The sequence below is a fragment of the Haliaeetus albicilla genome, chromosome 23, assembly GCF_947461875.1.
Source record: "Haliaeetus albicilla chromosome 23, bHalAlb1.1, whole genome shotgun sequence".
In the NCBI taxonomy this organism is placed as follows: domain Eukaryota; kingdom Metazoa; phylum Chordata; class Aves; order Accipitriformes; family Accipitridae; genus Haliaeetus; species Haliaeetus albicilla.
The window spans coordinates 7451870-7474079 of record NC_091505.1 but is presented as its reverse complement, the minus strand read 5'-3'; the positions used below and the strand labels follow the sequence as shown (position 1 = coordinate 7474079).

The following is a 22210-nucleotide window of genomic DNA, read 5'->3' as shown; positions in this document are numbered from 1 at the left end:
AGTCTTGTCAGTTGTTTGAATATAAATCACTGTAATTTTCACACTTGTCTTTTCCTACAGTTTGTAAAAACGGTTGGTAACAACATCAAATTAATTCTGTATCTGCAGAGCAGGTTTTAATACAAAAAGTTCTCAACAGAAATTATTTTCTCTTTTATAAAAAAATAAATGGACTTAGTGGCACACAGGACTCCTGTTTTCAAGCATGCTGTGGTTATTGGTCAGGGACCTTTACTAACGCTCTCTTCTTAAGCTCACTTCTCCCAGGCAAAGCCCCTCTTGCACCATCAGGGCTGTGTGGGAGGCTGACCCTCGAGGCTGCCAGTGCAGGTATTTTAGCGGCTGCAAATGGAGGGAAGGTTGCTGGCAGGGGTGAGTTTTCCCTCTGAAAATGCTCTCCCGCCCTGGATTCTGATTGCTGTTGAAGCCAAGAGGCAAGACCAAGGCTGTAGCTCTTCATGGAGCAGCCAGTTTCTTCATGTGCTCAAGGAGAGCGGTGTGGTTTTGCTAATTTATTTTGCAAAACTTTGCTTCGAACACCTTTTCCGCAGCTGAAGGGAGTGTAGAGCCGTAAGAACAAATATGCTGGGTGAGACCAAGGTGCTGTCTGGTACAGTACCCGACCTCGACCTGTGCGTACAAGTGCGTATTTACAACAGAGCACGACAGTGGAGGGACCAGGCGTCCCGTCCCGTGGCTGCTGTCAGCCTCCGGCACTTTGTGGCTTGTTGACTCCCTAAACTCATGGATGGGGGTGTGTGTGTGTTATGTAGGATTTGTACCTAAGCTAAGATACTTGTGTGAGTCTGATTTCTGCAGCCCGCTATGCTGTTCTTTTTTCCTGTGTAACGCTTTTTCCAAACGATGATTTCCTATACTTGAGAAATCTGCAGAGTTTTGATTAGGCTTTCTTCGAGCCTTTCTTGTACCTCCAAGGGACAAGAGTCCTGGGAATGTTTTGCTCCTTGGTACCGTTTCAAGGGCAGGTTCAGTCTGCTGGTGGGGATTGAACGGACTCACATGAAAGCCTCGTGTGGACGTAAAGGTCTCTTTACTGTGCTCTCGGGCTCCTCTTAGAAATATTTGGTTAGGCTGGCATCCTCAGGGCTTGCTTTTCCCATTGGCTATGGGAAGAATATAGGACCAGGCACAGTGTAATTCTTTATCTGGTGGTAGTGGAAAAACTTTACCAAAGTTTCTGTCTGCCAGTGTTTCAGGGGCTTCTGAATTCATTAATCAGCTGACCAAAACAGCAAGATGTCTCTTCAAGCACACTGATTTCAGAAGGTTTTAAATTATTGCTATTTTTGGGAGCTACAGCTGCTTTTTGTATTCAGGTGACTGGTGAGAGATTAGTAATTGGACTCCCATGTAAAGGTTTTCAGGCATGTAGCAAGGTACTATTGTATCAGATGTCTGGAAATTTTCAGAGTAATGGGTTGAACTTTTCAAAGTTGAAAGAATTTTTATTTGGTGCGTGAGTACAATGACAGAAAAACCTTTAACAATAGCTTATGTAATCTTTTTCTTCCACCAAACCAGATGCGATTGGGGGAAAAAAAAAAAAGCGTTGGGTTTGCATTTGTCCCAATTATTTGTGGAATTGAGTGGATGTACGCACTTGAAAAGCAGCAGCAATGTGACCCTTTCATTACTGATTGTAAAAATAGCTGGAGAAACCATCTGACTAGATACCAGCAGTGCCTGAATGTTCTAAAACCCCTTGGAAAGGTATGGCTTGGCTCTCACCTTCCGGCAAATTGGCACCTATGTCAGTGTGCTGTCAGGTAATACAAGCTGCCCACGGGAATCAGCTGAAAGCGGAAAAAAACAAACACACGGAAAAATAGTAGCCTTTGTTACTCCTTTAGCTGTTATATGCAGGATCTTAGAGCTCCTCGGAAGGGAAGAAGTCCTCCTGCCATCAGCAGGAGCTGTGTTGGTCTTAGCTGAAACCCAGCAATTTTCCTCTGTACAAACTGGTACTTTCATTTACAGCCCCGAGCTGCGTTTCAGTCCTGTGCTCTCAGGAGAGCTGCTGGAATCGCAGGTGTGTAAGTTAATCAGGCAGTAATTGGCTAGTGGGAGAATAACAGGTTTTCTTGTGTAAAGCTGATCTTAACTCACTCATAAGGCCTAAAGTAGAAGGCTGTTGACTGCTGCTGGTTTTGTTACTCTCTGTATTTACAGGGTTTCTAACATCTGTAGGCATTGGTTGTACCTGAGAAGCTTGGTCATGAGAGATCTGAGCAGTCTGGTTCTTGTCCGTAGTGTTTTTGGTGATAGTGTCTAATCCTAAGGAAATAAGGTGGTTTACTTTAAAAGGAAAAAAAAAGGGCGGGGGGGGGGAGGGAGGGAGATTTTTTCTATATTCTCTTAATACATTGATAATTTGACTGTGCAGGTTTTGTTCATTTGACATGAATGTCAAAAATGTGATTTGCCATAACATGGTAAAATTGCTGTTCTCTTTAATATCCACTTTATTGTTACCCTTCTTGTGCTACAAGTTTCAGGCAAAATGTTTTGGCCATCTTTTCATCTGAAATCTTTTTGTTTCTGTTTATTTTCATTCCCCACTACCATTCTTTTTACATTACTAGGTTTTCAACTGTCTTGCGTGTTGTCTGTGTTTTCAGGAAACTTTCCAGTTTTCTAATTACTGCTAGAATCTTAGTTTGATCCTCAAAATGGTTAGTAATGATTTAGGTCACGCTTCAGAGGCTTGCAAAGCCTGTTTTGAAATGTGTCCTCAAACAGCTTCTTTTTCAATATACTAGCCCTGGAAAGAGATGGGGAAAGGTAGACTATCATCTCTTGGATGTGTTTGTTGTTGGTTGCTGGGACCATGTGTGTGACCGCTGACCTTTGAGGATGTATTCTTGTGCAGGTCATAGGCCTTAGCTTTTCCTAGCTCAAAATAGCAAAAGATATACTCTTAAGATCAATGACTGATTTACTATTCCAGATATATTTTGCCTTGAAGAACCACTGGTTTTAATGAAGTTTCTTTCATACATGAGTGTTTGTCCAAGAACTTTCTTAAAACAGAAGTGTGGTATGTTTGGCGGAAATAAAAAGGCCTTAGAGGAAGGAGTTAAAACAGTGGAAAACAAAATGAAACAAAACCCACCCCAGAACAACAATAATAAAATTAAAAAAGAAAAAAATATCCACAAACCTCAACACCCCCCTGCCAAATCCTGCCCACCTTGTGACACCAACACGGTCATTCCTGTAGAGCTTGTGCTGTAGTTACTCTCAAAGTCCTTTCAAACCCTGCCCAGTGCTCTGGATTCCTGGGTTCAGAGATCTGGCATTTTTTCTATAACTGTTCTGCAACTGTGTCCCTTCACTAGGGCTAGCTTGAGCTATTTTTCGCTGCCTGTCCATGTTGTAAACTGATCCCTACGGAACTGAGCTAATGTATCTGTGCAGTAATGATGCAATACTTCCATGCTCTTCCACAGAGCTTTTCATGGGTAGAGCTCAAAGCTCATCTTGAGGGAGGTCAGATGTATTGGCTTAGCTTTATAGACACGATGCTGAAGTGACTGGACTAGCTCAAGGTCACCCCACAGGCCAGCAGCAGATGTAGGAGCAGAACCTGCATCTCCTCTGCTGCCTCTGGGGTCTGTCTGTCATGTCACACTGCTGCAACTTCTGTTTAACACAAATTGCAAGCAGCTTCATAACTGTTGATATCTGGCTGGATCTTCAACATCCTTTTTTCCTGCAAAGTCATGGGTTGGCACTGCCGAAAGAGAGTAACAGGCGCGTTTGTATAACTGTTTTTTGGAGATGCTTCAAAAAGCTGATGTTGCTGTCTGTAAAGTAGAAATACGTTAACTCAGAGGAATGGGATGAGATCCCCAAGAGCGTGAATTGCATTAATATCTGTGGCTAATATTGTGTTACCCCTGAGATCCCAGAAGAGTTAATTTCATTTGTAGCTATGGCTCATGTCATGCTTGGTCTTTGTTTGCTGCAGGTCCCTCTCAAGGCCTGAAGTCCCACGTGAGGGGTGAAGCTGGCGTGGTGCAGGGAGCTTCTGGGCTCCAGGATTTGTGCCTGCATTCGTGTTTTCAGCCCCAGCACGTCACTATTACAGCAGAGACAGGGTCAGGGACTGGGAAGCCACGCTGGTGGTGGGTGCCACAGGTCCTGCAGCGTGTGGGGCTCTGCCTGCTCTTGCGGTGTGGCAGGGAACGTGGAGGGGTAACAAGGGAGGGCAGGGGCAGCAAGCGTTGCTGTTGCCAATTCTCCTTTATTCCAGTGAAGTGACCTTAGAGAGGTAGGTTAAACGAAAGATATAGTGAAATCTTGCATCCTGCAAGGAATTTGGGAGGGTTCTAATGACGGTGGGTAATCATGTGAAATCACGTTGTTATAGCTTAACTACACACGCTGAGGTGCCCCTGTGCTTTTGTGAATTGTAAAGCTTTACAAAGCTTCTCCTCGCAATAAGAGCGTTGGCTTTCCTTGTTTGTGTGTCTCCGTATTCTCCTGCCGTACCCATCCCGTGAGCCCGACTGCCGCTCTCCCCGAGCTGTGCGCAGCAAGCACTCTGCGTCGTTCCTCGGTACTGACAGAGTTATTGTTTCTGAGGAAGAAAAATGAAATGCGTGTTTACCGCATGAAGAATAAGCAAAGATACCAGTATTTAGGAAAACGCATCTGCAATCCATCTCCGAAATAACCATTCAGAAATTATTGTGAATTTCAGATCATTTATAAGAATGGATGCTTTGTAGTATGACTTTTCAGTGGCAGAGTATATAAAATTTCACAACCTGTTCTTATTTAGTTGTAAGTCACATTTACTTCAAAGCTTTCTGGATATTGACTGAATCGCCTTTTTACCAATACAGTGACATCTCTTTATAAATCAGAAGGTTTATGGCCTTGACTCATGCTCTTTTTCTTTTCCATCCATCTAAACAACCCACAACTATTGCTAGATAAGTATCTGAATGTTCTTCCTGTCAAATCTGTGCTATCACAAAATATTGTTCAACAGAACAGGTTTTCCAATGCCTTTCAACTTTTGGTATAAATATATAACACTAGGAAGTACTACAGGCATTCTTCCTCCTCCCTTATTTTTCCTTTCCCAGCCTGTAAACTCTATTCATTTAACTTTTGAGCGTGTATGGTAAATTACTGCAATGCAGAAATACAGGGTGAGTTGGGGTGTGTTTATGGCATTTGGAACCCAGCACCTGCAAAATGCCTTTGAGTCTGGCCCAGGGCGATGACACTGGGATGACTGTACGCAGCAGCTGAGGTAGGAATGTGGGCTACTTCTGTGGAAATCTTGAAGCTTTGGTTTTTTCTGTCTGTGGTAAACAGCATGGTACACCCAGCTTGTCCTCAACACCAGCTGTGTATAAAGTTGGTGGCTTGTTAGCTCAGCACCACTTTTATTGATGTCCTTGGTGGACTAGAGATCCAGGAGTTATATGTTGAGAGAAGTGCTTGTTCACTGATTTCATTAAAATGAAAAGAAATAATATCCTGGAAACTTTTTGATTGTCTTAGCTTTTGCTAAAGCTTGTTATAAACCCTGAATTTTGGGTTTAATTTAACTTGGCAGTATGTGTCTAACTTCTCCCCTTTCCATAGCTGTCAAAAAGCCCTTTATTTATTAGTGCCTACAATGTAGCTGTTTCTGCACTTTAGATTTAAAACATGATCTTTAAAAGTGGCAACCAATATAACACTGGGTGTCAGCAGCACATCCATCATGTCAGAGCACTGTTTAGGAAGACAAAAACGATGAGATGTTATTCTAGCAATATTTACATGTCTCCTTTCTCATACTTCATTTCTATGAAATCCATTGCTGTTTAGTGTCTGTCTAGAGCTCTGCTTCCTGCAGGTGGAAACAGGTGCTGTGTTCAAATTACATCGTAGTGCCGAACACTTCAAGGACATTGCTTTTCTGCAAACGGAAATCTTGGAGGTTTTATCTTGATAAAAATCATGGGGTTTTTGGGTATTAAAAAGTGTGAAAGCATTTAAAAGTCAAACGAAAGTCCTTAAACAACATGAAATCCTTTTCCAAATCTGTTTTCACTTAAATCTTTGACCAGGATTTCATATTCCTCTGATGTATCTCATCAGTTTATTAAGGATCTCTGCAAATCTTTTCTTCTTCCCTCTGTAACACCTAAGCCTAGGGTAGGATTTCTCCCCTTTGCTGTGAACGTGAACTTTTTATTTGGAGAAGCTATCTGATGAGTCATTCTTTCATTCTTCCAGTGGAAATCAATGCCTTATTGTCTTTTTCTGGCATATTTCCTTCTCCCAGGATCTCGGATAAAAAGGATGATAATGTTCTTTTTCTGTCACAGATCTGTAGTTCTTAAAGGGAAGTTCCTTTGGAGATGGATGAATTATAGGTAATGATTTTGTTTACTAGTCCTGTAATGCGGCAATAGCTACATTTGCTGGAGCTCTTTTAAAAACTCTGATGGCTGTTCCCCGCCCGCCCCCCCCATCAAAGACCAAACCCAAATCCCATCAAAGTCAGTGGGAAACTACTGACTTCTTCAGACTTGCATTAGAGATAAAGGCGCTGCAGAATGCTTTAAGGAAGAGCTTATATCTGAACACCTTTCTTCAGAGCATCTTTAAAGTTTTTTTTTCTGTTAGCAGAGAAACAGCATTATGGATATCTGGATATCCGTATATTCCTTGGAAAGGCTTATTTCTTTAGATGGGAGCTGCACTCACAAACAAACGTGGCCCAGTTTGGTGTCGCAGCACAACTCGTGCCCAGCAGAGGCCTTGGGAAGAAGCAGTGGGAGGTGGTGATGGTGCAATGTTCTCTCTCCGGACACTTGTTGCGCTGACAGCAAGCTGGACCTAAATGCTTGGGTGCTGGGAAGGGCTGAGTGGTTTCTGCTGCATCTGACTTCATTGCTCTGAGGTCACTGTGAACAAAGCAGCCTGCACGGTGCAGTTGCAAAGATTTGCAGGGACCTCCTGGCCCAAGCATCCATCTTCCCCTCTGTTTGTAGGTGTTTCCCTGTCTGGCACCAGTCCCTAAACTACGATTCTGCATCTCTGGTTGTGCCTTATGGCTCTTGGATGAATGAGTGAAGTTTAAGAAGTGCGCCCTCTCATCTTTGGGTGTTGTGGATAATTTGGGAGCTGGTTACTGAAAACCAGTTCCTGTACCTTGGTTTGATGGATCACTGGATGGCCTGGGACACAGTAACAAGTGGCAGGCTATACAGGGATAATGTTGCTTGCAAAACCAAAATTCTTCTAGTGGAACAAAAATTAAAAAAAAAAAAAGTAAAAATAATAAGATGCATTATTAAATGTGCTAAACAGGAAGGCTTCTCCCTTGCCCTCTCTGCATCTCATTTTCTAAGAATGGTTAACAACTGTCTAGTTTGCAAGAGCTGACATCCCCTGCGGTGTTCTCTGGAGAAGGATGGCCCTGCGGGTAAAGGAGGTTACTGGGACTGCCCTAACCACCTCCCCTCCCTCCTCTCTTTCTCTGTATCCACACCTTGTGCCCATGACTAGGTGTAGCACAGCTCTCCAGTACTGTCTGTCCTTACTCCCCTGCTCTTCAAAATTGCCTGATTGATTTTTATTTGTATTTACATTCATTGAAACATTCTTGGCTTTAGGCTTGTAGCTGTTCTGTATGTCTTCCTGAATATTTAAAACAGAGTAGTTTGGCTTCACATACTGAACGCTAAGAGAAACATGGTGTAAATGCTGGTAAAGATGTCTAAAATTTAGTTTGCTATGATGCATACTGTACAAAAAAGATAGGAGGATAGGGCTGCCGACATACTTTGGCAAACCCTTTAGAGATAAGCTTCACATTTAATGCCTGTGTGTGTTTTGTTAATGACCAGCTTCCAAGGAAAGGCAGAAGCATAAACAAGGTCTTACAAGGATTTACTTTGGAAAATCTGGGATTCACAGCTATACATAGAATAAATAACATGGGGAGAGGAAGAAGAGGTCTAACTTCAACAAATATCCTTTAAGCAAATGAAAGCTGTTTGTACCATTCCATAGCAGATAAAGAACTCTTTCCAGACATGAGGAAAAAGACTGTCATAAATATCTCGCCCTTTTTAAAAAAGAAATTACAACTGTCATTTTGGCATTCTTTTTTTTTCTTCTTGATAATAGCACCCATGGTACAGGGAAGATAACGACATTAACTCTGTTCTCTTTTTTTCACTCTGCCAAAGTTTTAAGTGATTGAGACTGAAACTTCTTACTCTGTCACCACAAAAAGACAAGGTTGGTAGGGTACCAGGCTGTCCCTCTGCAGTTAATGACAAATGAGAATGCCAAGTAAGATTAAGGCTAGGGACTGTTTCATAATGACCTCTGTAGATATCTAATATTTCTTGTCCTTCCTGTATTATTTTTGCCAAAATACAAGCTGTGTGCTAGGTAGCAGAACGTGATGCCATGCATTTATACATACCTAAACTGATTTTTTTTTTTTTTTTTTTAATAGATGTTGAAGCTGTCTGGTTAGCGATGGAAACTCTGAAGTAAAACTCAGGTTGGTAAAATCTTAAGCACTTAGCTTAACTTAAAACATTGGATTTAGGGCCACATATGTAACCAAAACTGAAAGACTGTATCTGTGTTTATCTTCAGATATCCTAGCATCCTTATGACCTCTGGCAATAAGAAAAGACCTGCCAACTAAGACAAATGTAGTGAACTGAATAGGAAAATGTCTCAAAGCCACCTCTTCTCTGCCTTTAAGTGCAAGGGAGAAAAATCTACTAAAAACTTTAGGTACTTGACAGAATATGAGTGCTGCAATCTCAGTGTGTTAAGCTTGCTCTACTAACCAGCTTGTGCCTTGTATAAATCTGGATTGATATATCCATGGAAACAATTACCCCCTGTCACAACAGTAATATAGATGGCTTAGCAGTTTTGTTTGAGTTTTTGGATTTGTGAGAATATTAAAGATCATGCCATTGATGTTCTTTCAGCTCTTCTGAAAGCACTCTTTATCTAACACTGGATAGTTGCTTCTCTGAAACAGGTTTTCTTTCTTATACATTTTTGCTCCTGAAGTATGTTCTTTGAAAGGGTAGATTTTGCATATTTGTGTCTTGAAACAGCATGTAAGAACATATAATTTCTTTTTAAGTTACATCGTTTATTGAGTTTTTCATCCAAATAAGTGTGCCTGGAATGCTCCTGATCAGTTCCCAAGTTCCAGGTGGTTTCCTTAATTGCAGCTTTCTGCAATACAGGGATGGAACTTCAGCTTACATTATGTTTCTGGTAGCACATGATGATTTTTGGTTGGCTAATCTCAGTCACTTCATCTGTCATGGAGTCTGACGTTAGCGTTTTGTCATTAGCATTTTGTTCTTTAAGGACAACTTGTCTTATGTGTCTGAATGTAACAGGGAAACTTTTTTTTTTTTTTTTTTTTTTTTTTTTTTTTTTTTTTTTTTTTTTTTTTTTTTTTTGTAGCTGGTATTTGTCCAGCTGACTTTTGTGAGCACCTTGTAACTGCTGCTTTTTGGATCTGGCCCTGTATCTTGGTGGACCTGGACCTCGAGACTGTAGGAGGTGGCAGTTGAAACCCTGGGATACGTGGGCAGGTGGAAGAAGTGAGGGAGAACTTTAAGAATGGGCTTTTAAAAGTAAATGGCTTTCAAGGAGAATTTCATTAAAGCATTTATTTTTTTTTAACACCAGTGCCTGGTAAACTATTTGTTTTGATCTGTGGGACCTTATTTAGATTAACAGTTACCCTAAAACCATAATAACCATTATAAAAATATTTGTGATCATTCCCATCCTAAGAGTTTGGGAGTAATTGGATTTGTCTGGGCTGCTGCTAGTAAGTGCTCACCTACAAACACCTGGGACCAGGAGCTCTTAATTGGGCCTCAGCTGGTGTGGTAGAGCCCCGCTTCCCTGTGGCTGCACGAGCGGGAGGGAGCTGGCGTTTGCAGATGGATTAGCTGTCGCTGTTCCAGTTAATGATTTTCTCTTTCCAGCTATTTCCCTGCATTTGTGGTGCTGTAAAAGAACGGCACAGGAAAAAAAAAAAAAAAAGCAGTCATGTTTTTAGCAAGGGGAGAGGCTGGATTTTTGAACATTCAATGTTTCTTCTTGATGTGCAAACATGCAGGTTGGTAATATGGACCTCAAATACCAAGTTTTGGCCCTAGGAAGCCTTTCTTGAGGCAGGTCGTAAATCTCTAAAGGGAGATCATGGTACAATTGCTGATGTAACCCGATTATATCAGTGTGAATGGAACTGCCAAAATATAATTAAAGAAACTGCTTATATTCTTTGTCTTCCAGGCAGGATACAATTGTTCATGTCGCTACCACACTTTTTATTTTCTTGGTGACAATTGATTTAATATACTGTTTGGAAAATGTATGTGCTTATTCTCTCAGTGCTGATTTATGACATGATAAGGAAGTGCCAAATTTTTTAGCAATAAAACAGACCCTGTGCAGCGTGCTATATATAGTCAGCATTTCATCCTCCAGTCCCTAAATACTAGTGGATAGATTGAGAGAATTACTGTTGACTGCCTTTTACTGCATGTGCATTTAATATAGGTGATGTGTGGCACTTCTTTGGCTGATTCTGCTGCTGCGACTGGAACGTGGGAAGGCAGAAAAGCTCATCGCAGGTCTGCTCTGTGTTTTGCAAAAGCTCAGGCTTCAAACAGCCTGTGAACACGAATTCTGGCTTTGCTGGGAAAGGTGGTGGGCTGTGTGCGTGCAGGGATTTTGGTGTGGACTTCACATAGCTCTTCCACCTCTGCCTCCCGACTGCCCAAGGGATAATATTCCCTTGCTGCTCCCTAGGCACATTAACGTAGGAAGCGCCTAATCCAGAACTCATTACAGCTGGTGGGGAGGGGAGTGCAGCTTTGGGGAGATTATGCCGGTGCATTTCAGTGCTTGTCAGGTAGGTCTAGAAAGCATCAGTGGAAATGGGTGATCTGAAACGGAAATCAAAAACTTTGCTGTATTGCCATCGGTATTAATCTTGTTTCCTATTTATACTTTTAAAGATCATTTTTCTGAAGGGAGGTTTGTTCTGATTAACTAGTAACCATTAGAATGTGGATTTTCGATGAAGTCAAGTCATTATCCAAAATTTGGCACTTCGTTTTAGAGTTTAATGATGTATCTACCGTATCGCATGAACAGATGCATAGCTCTAACACACATTAGGTTGGCTCCTGAATTTTACAGTTGGTTTTGCTAAACAGGCCTGAGTATCTTATTTACTAGATTCATATTGACTAAGGTATGATCTGGCTTTTGAATGGAATGTGGAATTAAACTTATGCAGAAAACTGGTACTTTAAAATAAATTAACATTAAATGTACTGAATAATGAAGCAAAGTGTAATCAAAATATATTTCCCATTTTCCTTTTAATGTGTCATCTAATGCTGATTTACTAAAGACAGTATTATCAGCACTTGGTGAACTGAACTGATGATTTTTGGTCAAAATATCTTTCTGTAGTTTTTGAATTCTCAAAGTTAGTTTTCATTACTAGATTACAGAAAGGAAAGGAACCTCTGAATTTGCAAACCCTAGCTGCTCTTTTACTTTGGAAGAATTACATATTAAACTGAACTAGACTGCAGAGGGGAAAAAAAGGCAAAGAGAATATATTCTCGGAACCTATTGGAGAGAGCGAGTGAAAATGTCAAGATTAGGTTTATTATATATCAGACTTCAGCTCAGATGCTTAGACAGTGACTCCCTTATCTCTTTTTTTTCATAAACTTTGTCAATAGCATATAGTGCTTGAATATTACCATTTAATTTGTCAATTTATTTTGCTTCAGTAGAAGCCCAGTAACTTTAGGCATTGATGAATATTTTCATAATATATTGAAGTGCTATTTATAAAGAAAAATACATATTTTAGATTTGAAGTATTTTAAATAAAATGAGCTTCTCTTATTAATTGTTGGGGTGGGGGTGAATCCCCTGAATCGGTAAGTGCCAGTCATTAGGTCACCAAAACTCCAGTCACGATTTTCTCGGCTCCAGAGCATCAAATTGCCTTGTTCTTCTAAACCCCGGGGCATTTATGCATATAAAACTAAGCAGATGCCCAAGTGCTCTGCTGTGCAGCAGAACTGATGTTTACTGATGTCATTGCTGTTTTTGGGGGAGCTCTGGGAACAGCCATCGGTTGGGCACAGGGTTGAGGAAGGGTCTGCAGAGATGTGTCAGCAGCCTGGGGGACTGGGAATTGGAGGGGCAGGATCTAAAATCAGCCCCCAAAGGGATGGCGTAGGGGAGTTTGAGACAGGCTCCTCTTGGAGGTGTTCCATGGAAGGGCAAGAGGGAGCAGGTGCTCGGGGTAGAGACCTCCCAAGGGCCATTTCAACCTGAATCGTTATTTCAACCGGGTTCTCCTTCCAGTGGTTTTGCACTAGTGCTCTGCTGCTCCCGTCTGTGGGTTTGCAACCAGCTGATGATGCTGGGCCCTGCTACCCTGTCAGCCTGAACTTCTGTGGACGCACGTTCCCTATTTTTTTCAACCTTTCTATTGTGGTAACTTGTGTATTCTGTCTGTGTGCTGCCAAGTACTACTGGAAGTATCGTTAATCCATAAGGATTTATTTAAAGCTATTCTCTCTGAGGCCTGGAGGAAATTTTCTCATCATTTACCAAGCTGAATGTATAATAAGAACTTGTATCACTTACTGAATTCCTAGTGATATGTATTTCCCAGTGGGTTGGCAAATATCGTTGCAAATCTGCTTCCTTTATGAATGGCTTTGTATTGACTGTCACTTCTAGTTTTGGTGGTTTTGTTTAAGAGCATTGCGCAGATAATGGCATTTGGCCCAGAGGAAAGATGCCTCAAAGAGTAATGGGGATTTCTTTAATGAGGATCATTATTATTTGTAATGCACTGACCTGGTCATGAATCAGGTTTCTATTGTGTCCTATAAAACCACAGGGCAAAAGTAGTCTTAGTTTTAAAGAAATTCCAACTAAAGCATAGGTTAAATGTTAACAGAGCTGACTATCAAAAGAACAAAGCGTGTTAATAAAATAACTTTTTGGGGACAGGAAGGAAAATGATTGTTCATGATTTAATTAAAGAAGCAAAGAAATTGGCTGTTCTGGGGTTGAGGCTAGTTGTGTGCGCTGATGTTTCTCTCTTGTACAGAATCCACATTTGACCTTTTGATAGAATACAGTATCTCATGGAAGAGAAAATGTCTCATTAAAAGTGAAAGTGATAGATAGCATCTATTAATCAATGGTATGGAAATTCTTTAGGTTTCAGACTTGGTGTTTAGATGCATCTCTTGGGGATCAATATTGTTTCCAAGTAACTAAAACAAAATCAATAGGAGACATGGATTTCATTTTGGTTATAAATCATTAGTTTCCAGTGTTTCTGAACCTTAAATTGCAAACAAAATCTTTATAAAATTGCCTTTTAAAGAATAAACAGTACTCAGGAGACCTTGACATGTTACGTCGTTTGAGGTACAGCACCTTGCAAGCATCTGATTCAGTAAGAGCTGCTTCTGCGGTCTTGCAACGCACTGTTACTGCAAATAGGCTGCAAGCAGGATTCTGGTGGAAAATACTCCGTCAGTGCCTTGGGGGTCTGTAGTAGGAAGAAAGCAATCTGAGATTTTTCCCTCACTCCTTCCTGTGTCTTCTCATCCTTCTCTTCTTTGGAGTATGCTCTTGTAGAAAATGCTGATATAAAACACCAGGCTGTCAGCCGTGTTTCAGCCGTTGTTCCCTTTTCCCTGGCACTCCCTTCTTGTATGAATCCCTCCCCAAAATGCTGCATCACATCTGGTACCCTGAAAACTACTAGTGTTACAAAACTGTTATCACTGTTTTGCTTCTGCTGTGACTTGGAAGGGATAGTTTGTTGTGGTTGTTTTCTTAGAAACAAACAAAAATCACCTTGAGCAGTAGGGATGTAAAAAGCCAGAGGAGTAACAAAAAACTACTGCCCTATGTTACTCCTGGAGACTTAGACTGGACAACAGTTAAAGCCTAAAGAAAATGAAGTAGTAGCAGAGGGTGGGGAGAGCAGAACACAAACTTGTCTTTGGGGAGCTAAGAAGCCAGTGAGTCATTTCTCCTCAGGGACAGAAATGAGAGCCCTTCTGTCACACAAAAATAAGTGAGTGAATTTTGGGACACTGTCTGTACTGCACTGCAGCATTACGCAGTCACTGTCCTATGTTGTTTCATTGGATTATTATGCTGGAAAGTTAGTACCCACCCCCTGCAATTGAGCACCTGACCTATATTACTTAGGTGCTCAGGAGAGAATGAGTCTATTGTGAAACTGTATCCTCATTAGCTGTAACCTGCAGAACATTCATCCTGCTTCCCATCACAAAAAGCCTAATCAGTGTCCTTGGTTTTCTTCTCTTAGATGATTCATACAGAGATGAAGGCATTGCTGGTTTATCTTGGCTAATGTTTTTTACAACATTCTGTCCCCCTCATTTCTGGAGTTAGGTTTGTTTGGGAAAAAAAAAATACTGGGGGAAAAGAAGAATTAAAACTGGGTGACAGAACTTTCAGTCTTCTGCTACAGAAGGTCAAGAGTGCTTAACACAGGCTTGAATCTTGAAGTGTAAAGGAATTTTCTTGGAAATTCTTACTGGTTTCATATTTGCACACTGTTTTGTTCTTTGCTGTTTTCAAGATGTAAGTCCTCCCTACTCCTTGGTAGTGCTTCCCAGTGAAGCTAAGTAGAAAAAAAGGGGAAAACCCCCCAAAATCCAAGTCTAACTTGTCCTAGCTGTTACTGTGCTGTTAAATGTGCAATTAACACAAAACCAGATTTAATACTAAGAATAACAGAGACTTGCAGCAGGAATGAAACTTCAACAAATCTGTTAAAAGCTATCAAGAGGAGGAGAGGCTGCTGGAAGAAAGAAGTAGAGCCAAAGAAGCTCAGACTGGAGTTGAGTGAATGTAGCAATAAAGTATTTGCGAATGTTCTTTTGAATAAAACCTGCTGATTTGATTTGCTGATATTGCGTACCGTTTTAATCACTTATTCGCAAACATCTGGTTGAGCTAATTCTTATTCACAAGAACAACACAGAAGACAAAAGCACCATGGATACTTGCATAGATTTCTGAGGTATTCCCACTAGAAGTGACTTAGTCCTTTTGAAAAGTTTTTTTTTTTCTTTTAATTTGCACAAAAGACTATCAAACAGTTACACATGTAATGAGGGAGCTCTTGACAATCACAACCTGTTTGTATAGCATTCATGAGTTAAAGGAAGGGATGAGTTCTGATACATGGTGTAGATCATACAAAGAAGGGAAAATGCCTCGGGGTGACTGTCAAGAAGTGACAGGTATGAATAACTTGTGGCTACCAGTTTATGAACAGAGATGGCCTGGGTATATTATATTACTATTTTCAGTTTAGTTAAAGATTAATCCACAGTCTGCAAGACTGTTTAATTGTAAACCTTGGGTACCAATGTATTATATAACCTTTTAACGTAGTAGAGTCTGTAATAGAATACGTCTGACTTCTTTAAAGTTGCAGCTATTTGCAACCCTTTGAGAAGCACCACAGATGTGTGGTATACTGCAGCAACTTACAGGGACTTTGTCACGTCAGACATATTTGAAGTGTTTAAGTGGTTTAACTGAGAGCGACGGGCCTTGTGCAGGTTCAAGTTTTATATTTCTCCACTGTCCCAATTTTATGCCAAATCAAATATTGTTTGCCCTTCCATAGCAGGCAGGGTATAATAATGTATATTATAGTGATATAATGGTATGTTTCCTCAAAAAGTAAGAGCTCTTTCTGTGCTCAGAACAGTGTATTTTCTGGTCTTTGGCAGAAATACTAGGCTATGTTATTTTAAATTTTGTCCTTTTTCAGATACGCTCTATAGTCTCTAACATCCACCTGAGTTCCCGTGAGAGCCAGCTAAGAGGGAGAGGCTTTATTAGGTCAACATCTCTTTCATCTTCTGTTGCCAGTTTTAAATTTTTTCCATGTGAGATGTCATCTGTCTGCTCTCCCCTGAGGCATGGGAGGCCTGTGCCCCGCAGCAAGGGAAGAGCACACCAGTCTTCAAGGAGCTACCTGGGGGGAAGGAGGCTACAAATACTTGTCCTGTCTGCTCCTTGTCCAGGATGGGATTTGAGCTCGTGATGTGGAGCTTCTCTATTTCACACTTTGGTTTCTTGTGTTGAAGTAGATGAAGAAAGGTCGAGTCCACATCTTCTTTTAAGGCTTGCGGTTTTTTCCTTCAGTTTTTCCTGGTGTAGCTTTGTCGGTTGGGGCTGTTGCTCTCACCCCATCTCCCAATGGCATTGCTGTGCATGTACACAGGAGCAATTATAGCAGAAGAAAGTCCTCTTCCTTGGACAACTCAGAGCTCTCAAAGAACTACTTTATACCTGAATTGTCCAAATAGTTGCTGGCTGGGGTGGTTTGGTTTTTCTAGATCTCATAGCTAAGCACTGAGAACATAAACAAGGTCTAGGGTGTCTCTCTGGGCCCCCCTGTGTTTTCAATCTCAGCTCTGTGCTCAGTTGTCCTGCCCTGTGGCTGCTGTAGAGTGCTGAGGTTTGTCGCTGCATTTGAGGCTTCATTAGGTGTGTGGCATTCTTGGTGAAATCAACATTAAATGACTTTAACTCCACTAAAATGTTAATACACCTGAAAGGAGTCTTTCGTGGATGTGCTTTAATGGGTCGGAGGCAGCGTTTTCCAGGGCTGAATTTGTAGCCTTTGCTGCCCACCTCTCCTCCAGACGAATGCTTTTCCTGCCATTCTCTCCTGCAGGGAGATGAGCCTCTTCTCCCTGGCTGGACGTTCGTCTTCTCCAAATCTCGCTCCAAGTTCCACTTTATTCCTAACTCCCATGCCTGAACACCCTCTTCCTCAACTTCTGCAGAAACAAAAGTTGTGGCTATAGTTTAGAATATGCAGTTTGATATCTAAGGTTACACGTCCAGCTTCCAGCCATTGTCCTTCACTTGATTTCTGCCTACTTTCATGTTCTCTGTCTCAATTCTTCCTTAAAATGCCAAAGGAGATGCTATATATACATGGGAATGTTAATTTGCACTTATTGAAACAGAGTATCCCAAGAACCAAATCCTGCAAAGACTTCTGTATGTGCTTAACTATACATAGTAGGCATCTTCCCAGGCTGCAGGGAGCAGAGTCAAATGCATACATGCAGGTGGGCAGGAGATTGCAGCAATCTTTGTAACATGCCATTCAGGATCACCATTTATGAGTGTTTACATTTACAAGCAAAAAGACTTGCAAAACTCCAGTGGAGAAAAATATTATTCTCTTTCCCCTGCTCAGATTGATAGTATAATGAGTCACAGCAGTGTTTTTTTTATTTGTTTGTTCTTACAAAGAACAATAAGGCAATATTCTTATTGCCAGATTGTTTATTCTTGCTATGTAGCTTCATGTTCCCGTATGCAGATGCAGAAAAGAGGCCACCTTGAACCCACTCGGTACCTGCTGATATTTGATTTTGGAATGACCCCATTCTCTTGAAGCTTCAAGATGGTACTTTGTAAGTTAATCTGTTCTCAAGGTCCAATCTAACCTAGCAAGTGGGGATTGAAGGAACCTGTTATAAAAAGCTTATGATAAAGTCCAAATGAGGTCACTGTAAATTTCACTGTGTACTTCAAACAAAGAGAAATGATTAAAAAACATTAATGTGTCTTCTTTGAGACCAAAGGTACCAATTAACTAGGACATATTGCAAGCTAAGAGTTCTTTTGGCTGTCAGTAACTGTCATACAAGATACATTAGTTCTTTTACAGGCACTTTACCACAGGAATTTTATGCCTCCCATAAATTTAAGCATGAATTATGGTGAGGGAAATGCAAAAGGGCTCCTACTAAATAATATGTGTTACAGTTAATACAAAAATTTCTTTCATGACCTGGTGAAACTAATGATAAATAAATGGTAGGTCATGTTGTTGGTAGTAATGCAAATATATTCTCAAATGATTTTGGAGCCAGAGAGCAAGCATCATTGCCTTTGATCTAATGTCCAGCTCTATGTTGCCACTTCACTTGCTATATTAATCCTGAACTGATCCCAACTTGAAATTGATTTACTTGAAAACTATTGTAGGATGTGCTAGTCTTACTCCGTTTAATCATATTTTCGTAATCACATAAATTTTAGTATCTGTTGTCATTGATTTCTGAAGTTGGAAATTGAATATGCCTACTTGTGCATGCAAATTTCAGCTGATGGGACTTTCCTAGCCTTCATCTTTATTCTTGCTTTCATTAAAACTGATAATAGCTTTGATCAGAAGCTACTAGAAGCAAGTCAGTCAAATAAGAGGTAAAAACCCAGCAAAAACTTTTACCTTTGTTTGGGTCACTTTTGTTTCATTTTAAATATAAAGAATGTTTTCTTTTCCTTACTACTGTAGTAAGAAATGGAAAATACATGGATTTTCATATCCTACAGACTTTTGTTGTGAGAGATGTGCTAGCATCGTGGAAATCAGCAGAACTTTTTCCATTACTTGCATTTTTCTACTAAATATGTTGAACAAAGAGGTAATTCTAAAAGCATTTATTTGTCAAAGAAAGGAACGATGAGACAGACAACTCAGCTTCTCAATTCTATAGGAAGGTGAGTTGGGGTTTAAGAGGCTGGTCAGCTGGAGAAATAGCAGAAGTTCAAGCAAACAGTTGTGTCCATGCCTGATGCAGGAATAGGTGTCTAGAAATGGTTTCATTGGGAGGAAAGAAACTGTGTTTTTCACTCCCACTGGTACAGAGCTAAGGACCTGTGGGAGGCATTGTGTGGTGTGTATTCGTGGATATCCAATATTGATGTAGTGGGATTTTATTTGTCCCAGAGATTTTTAGTGTCCAATACGTGAACTGAGGCACTTGGTTAAGTGAGCTCAGTTCACGTCTAGCAAATTATTGTTGGGGCCGATAACGTAGTGCCCTCAAGTGCTATAGAACTTATCAGCTGCCCTGACTGAGCAGTAATGTTAGCAAAACTTAAATTTGATATTGTCCTACCTCTGTCCTAAGGGTCAATTGAACCAACTTTTTCATGTAGGACTAATGTAATTCTGTGGGATCACTTAAGGAAAAAGAGCAAGAATAGTTTCACATCTTGACCGAGCAGCAGTAACCCGTCTGGAGATGTTTAACCTGTTTCAAGCAGTCCTGACAAGGAAGCCTCAGGGTTCACCTTGTATCATCCAGGGCTGGACTTGAGATTTTCAAATGCCTCTTTTGGTCAGAAATGATGGGGAAGATAGCAAATTTTCAAGAGTGCAAGAAAGCAGAAGAATGGCTCTGTAGGCATGGTTAGAGGTATACAGGCTGCTCTTGGAGTTAACTTGGCCTTAAGTGGGACACCCAGTTCTACCAGCACTGATGGCTATTTGGTATTAGTTGTTATAATTATGGTAAGTACTCTGTTTGCAAGTGTATGCTGAAGCTGGAGATGCCCAACGGTTCTGCTGTTATTGCTTGTGCTAGATAGATCTAGACAGCATCCTCCCAAATGTGATTTTGTTGTTGTGAGAGAGGAGGTGGGCACTTATGCTGTAGATCGTGCGGGGTTATTGATTTCAAATGCAATGTACACAGACTTTGACAAACTCTAAGAGTTTAGGAGGATTTCCTTTGCTTGAAGTCTCTTGTCAGGTTTAATCAGTCTGGAAACAATTTAAAAAATATTTCTTAGGCTATTCTTGAACCCAAGAAGTAGAAAAAAAGAATTAAAAAAAAAAATCCTCAAACAAGCCCTAAATCCCTATGCTTTTACAGTCCATTTTTTTCTTTTATTGACAACAAATGTATAGAAGGTAGTCTTAAACTAAGGCTACACAGTTTCCCATGGTGCTGTGGCTGCTTTCCGAGGCTGGCTGTGTACCTACAAGCAGAGCTGGCTTCGGTGGTGTATACGTGGTGCTGCCACCACAGCAGTGGCGCCAGCGTAGACACTGCTCTCAATTTTGCGTTAGCAGCAGCTCTGCCCTGCGCACTGCCTTCATGCCAGGAGTGCTTCCCCAAACATTACTGACGTGACACCTCACACAAGGGAGGGAATTGAGTTTGGTGAGGAAGGGGAGAGGTGGCCTGCCCTTTGGCAGGCAGCCCTGACCTTGAGCTCTTCATGGAGACAGTGGGAGCTGGGAATAACAAGTATTTATTTTACAGCTGAACAGGGATGTTAGTGGTCATAACGGCTTCAATTTTCATTTCCTCCACTATCGTATGTTTTAAGTAAATACGTCCTGGTAACTTCTTGGGGCTACTGCTGAGTCTGCAGTGCATGAACAAGAGTGAATGAGTCTTTGCTTGCAAAGCTTTTTTTTTGTGTGTAAACTTTCATTTTGAAGTGAAAGAGCAAGCAAGGATGGGAAGAGGAATTGAGATACAGGGGTTTGCTCAAGACCATCTGGGATATCAGTAGTGATGGCAAAGCTTCTGTCACCTGAATCCCAGACCACTATCATGTTTGCTGTTGAAAGTAGCCTCAGAAAGAGCCAATGTTATTAGCAAGGCTTTTCCTGCTTGTTATTTACTGCTTCCCCTCTCTTGGCCTTTTGCAAGGTCTTTAGGAAGCAGTTAGGACAAATAGTTGAAAATCCTTAGCATTTCCTCCTTAGTTTTACTTCTTTACTGTTTTCTTCTCAGTTTTGTGGGGCTAGGCTCCTCTGAAAACATTTAGAGACTTCCCTGACTGACAGTCTTCATACTTTTCATGACTGAATTATGTTACATTAGCTGTTCCACACAAACGTTGCAATGATCGATAGCATAAAAATAAGACAGTGCTACAATTCCCATTGAAGAAAGATTAACTGCCTCTGTAGGCTTCAAAGAACAGAAGGAGATGAATGGAGACAGGAAAATAGGCCAGTCTTCCCCCAAACACATAGAATATACAAAGGGCATCTCTTATGCTAAATTCCCTGTTGTATGTCTGAGAGACAGGTTAGAAGTAGAAGGTGTATTGTGAGTGCACAAGTCTGTTTTCGGTGAACACTGATTTGGCCTCTTGCTATGGGTGGGTGTTCATGCTGATCCCAGCGGGTGGTTCATGACAAAAGGATGGATGTTTTTGGTGCTATTGCTCAATTTTGAGTGCCCTTGACAAGTAGGGAGATTAATGAGTTGAATGCAACAAGAATGTATCAGGAGGGTATTTCTTCTTTGGAAAGATTAAGAATTTAAAATGAGAATGCTTTGGGTGTAGGTGTGTCAAGACACTTGCAGGATCCAAAGGTGTGGGGGGATCAATGAGACTGTAAAATTAGAAGTGGATGAAGGGGAGTTCCCAAGGTCCCCCTTGGGCACTGCTGCCATGAGCACTTCCATGGCACTTGTGCACCTACCTAGAGATCAGAGCTCCATGCTCATTGCTACTGACTCCTGCCATTTCATGAGGCTGATAAATGGAAAATGGGAATTTCATACTCTCGAGAAGTATGGGCCTTGGTGACTGCTGAATGGTGCACTGGATGCTAAGGAGCTCTGTAAGGTAATCCCTGGGGTTGTGGGGTTACTGAGTCAAACCGCAGTGGAATTGAAGGTAGGCACTAAGAATGGCCATTCTACTTAGATAAAAAAAAATAGAGAAATTCCTTTTGCAGTGGTGAGAGCTGTCAGAGCCCTAAATCCATCAACAGGCTTTGCATGTCTTCTTGCCTGGGGGTTTGGCTCTGACCCTCTGACTGCCCAGAAGAGCTGTGGGGAAAAGAGCTGGCAGAAATCTCATCTGGAACATTTTGGTTCAGGAGGTGTTTGTAAGCTCAAACACCGTGCCTTTGGCTCTTGCCTGAGCTATGCTATAGATATGCTTGTGCCCTGCCAGGTACCTTACTGGTCCTGACCTCATCTTGCTGACTTGATTTCTTGGCTTGACCTGCTGACCTGCCTCTGGTGATCACTTGTGGCTGCCATCACGGACCTGCTCTGCTCTTCTTCCTTGGCGCTGGGGGACCGTGCCCTTGTTGAGGAGGTTGCTGCCCTCTCTGGCGTGGTGTCACCCTCTGCTCCTGGCTCACCTGCTGCTGCGAGGAGCAGCCACTTGGCTGCATCCAAGTCCTGGTGGGTAGCACTGTGTGAATACAGGACCTGTGTCCTCTGTGGACTTGTGTGAGCTACTGTTGGGTCCCATGTAGCTTGACTGA

The 22210-nt window shown here is 41.4% G+C and overlaps 1 long non-coding RNA gene across 1 annotated transcript in view; it reads left to right on the top strand.

The window, feature by feature from the left end:
• The window catches only part of LOC138690646 (uncharacterized), a 69164-nt gene extending 47183 nt beyond the window's left edge, over positions 1 to 21981 (top strand). The window contains exons 2-3 of the long non-coding RNA XR_011329403.1: positions 8504 to 8551; positions 21892 to 21981. This is a non-coding gene — a long non-coding RNA (uncharacterized lncRNA). The remainder of the gene's footprint in view (positions 1 to 8503; positions 8552 to 21891) is intronic.
• The last annotated feature ends 229 nt before the right edge of the window (positions 21982 to 22210 follow it).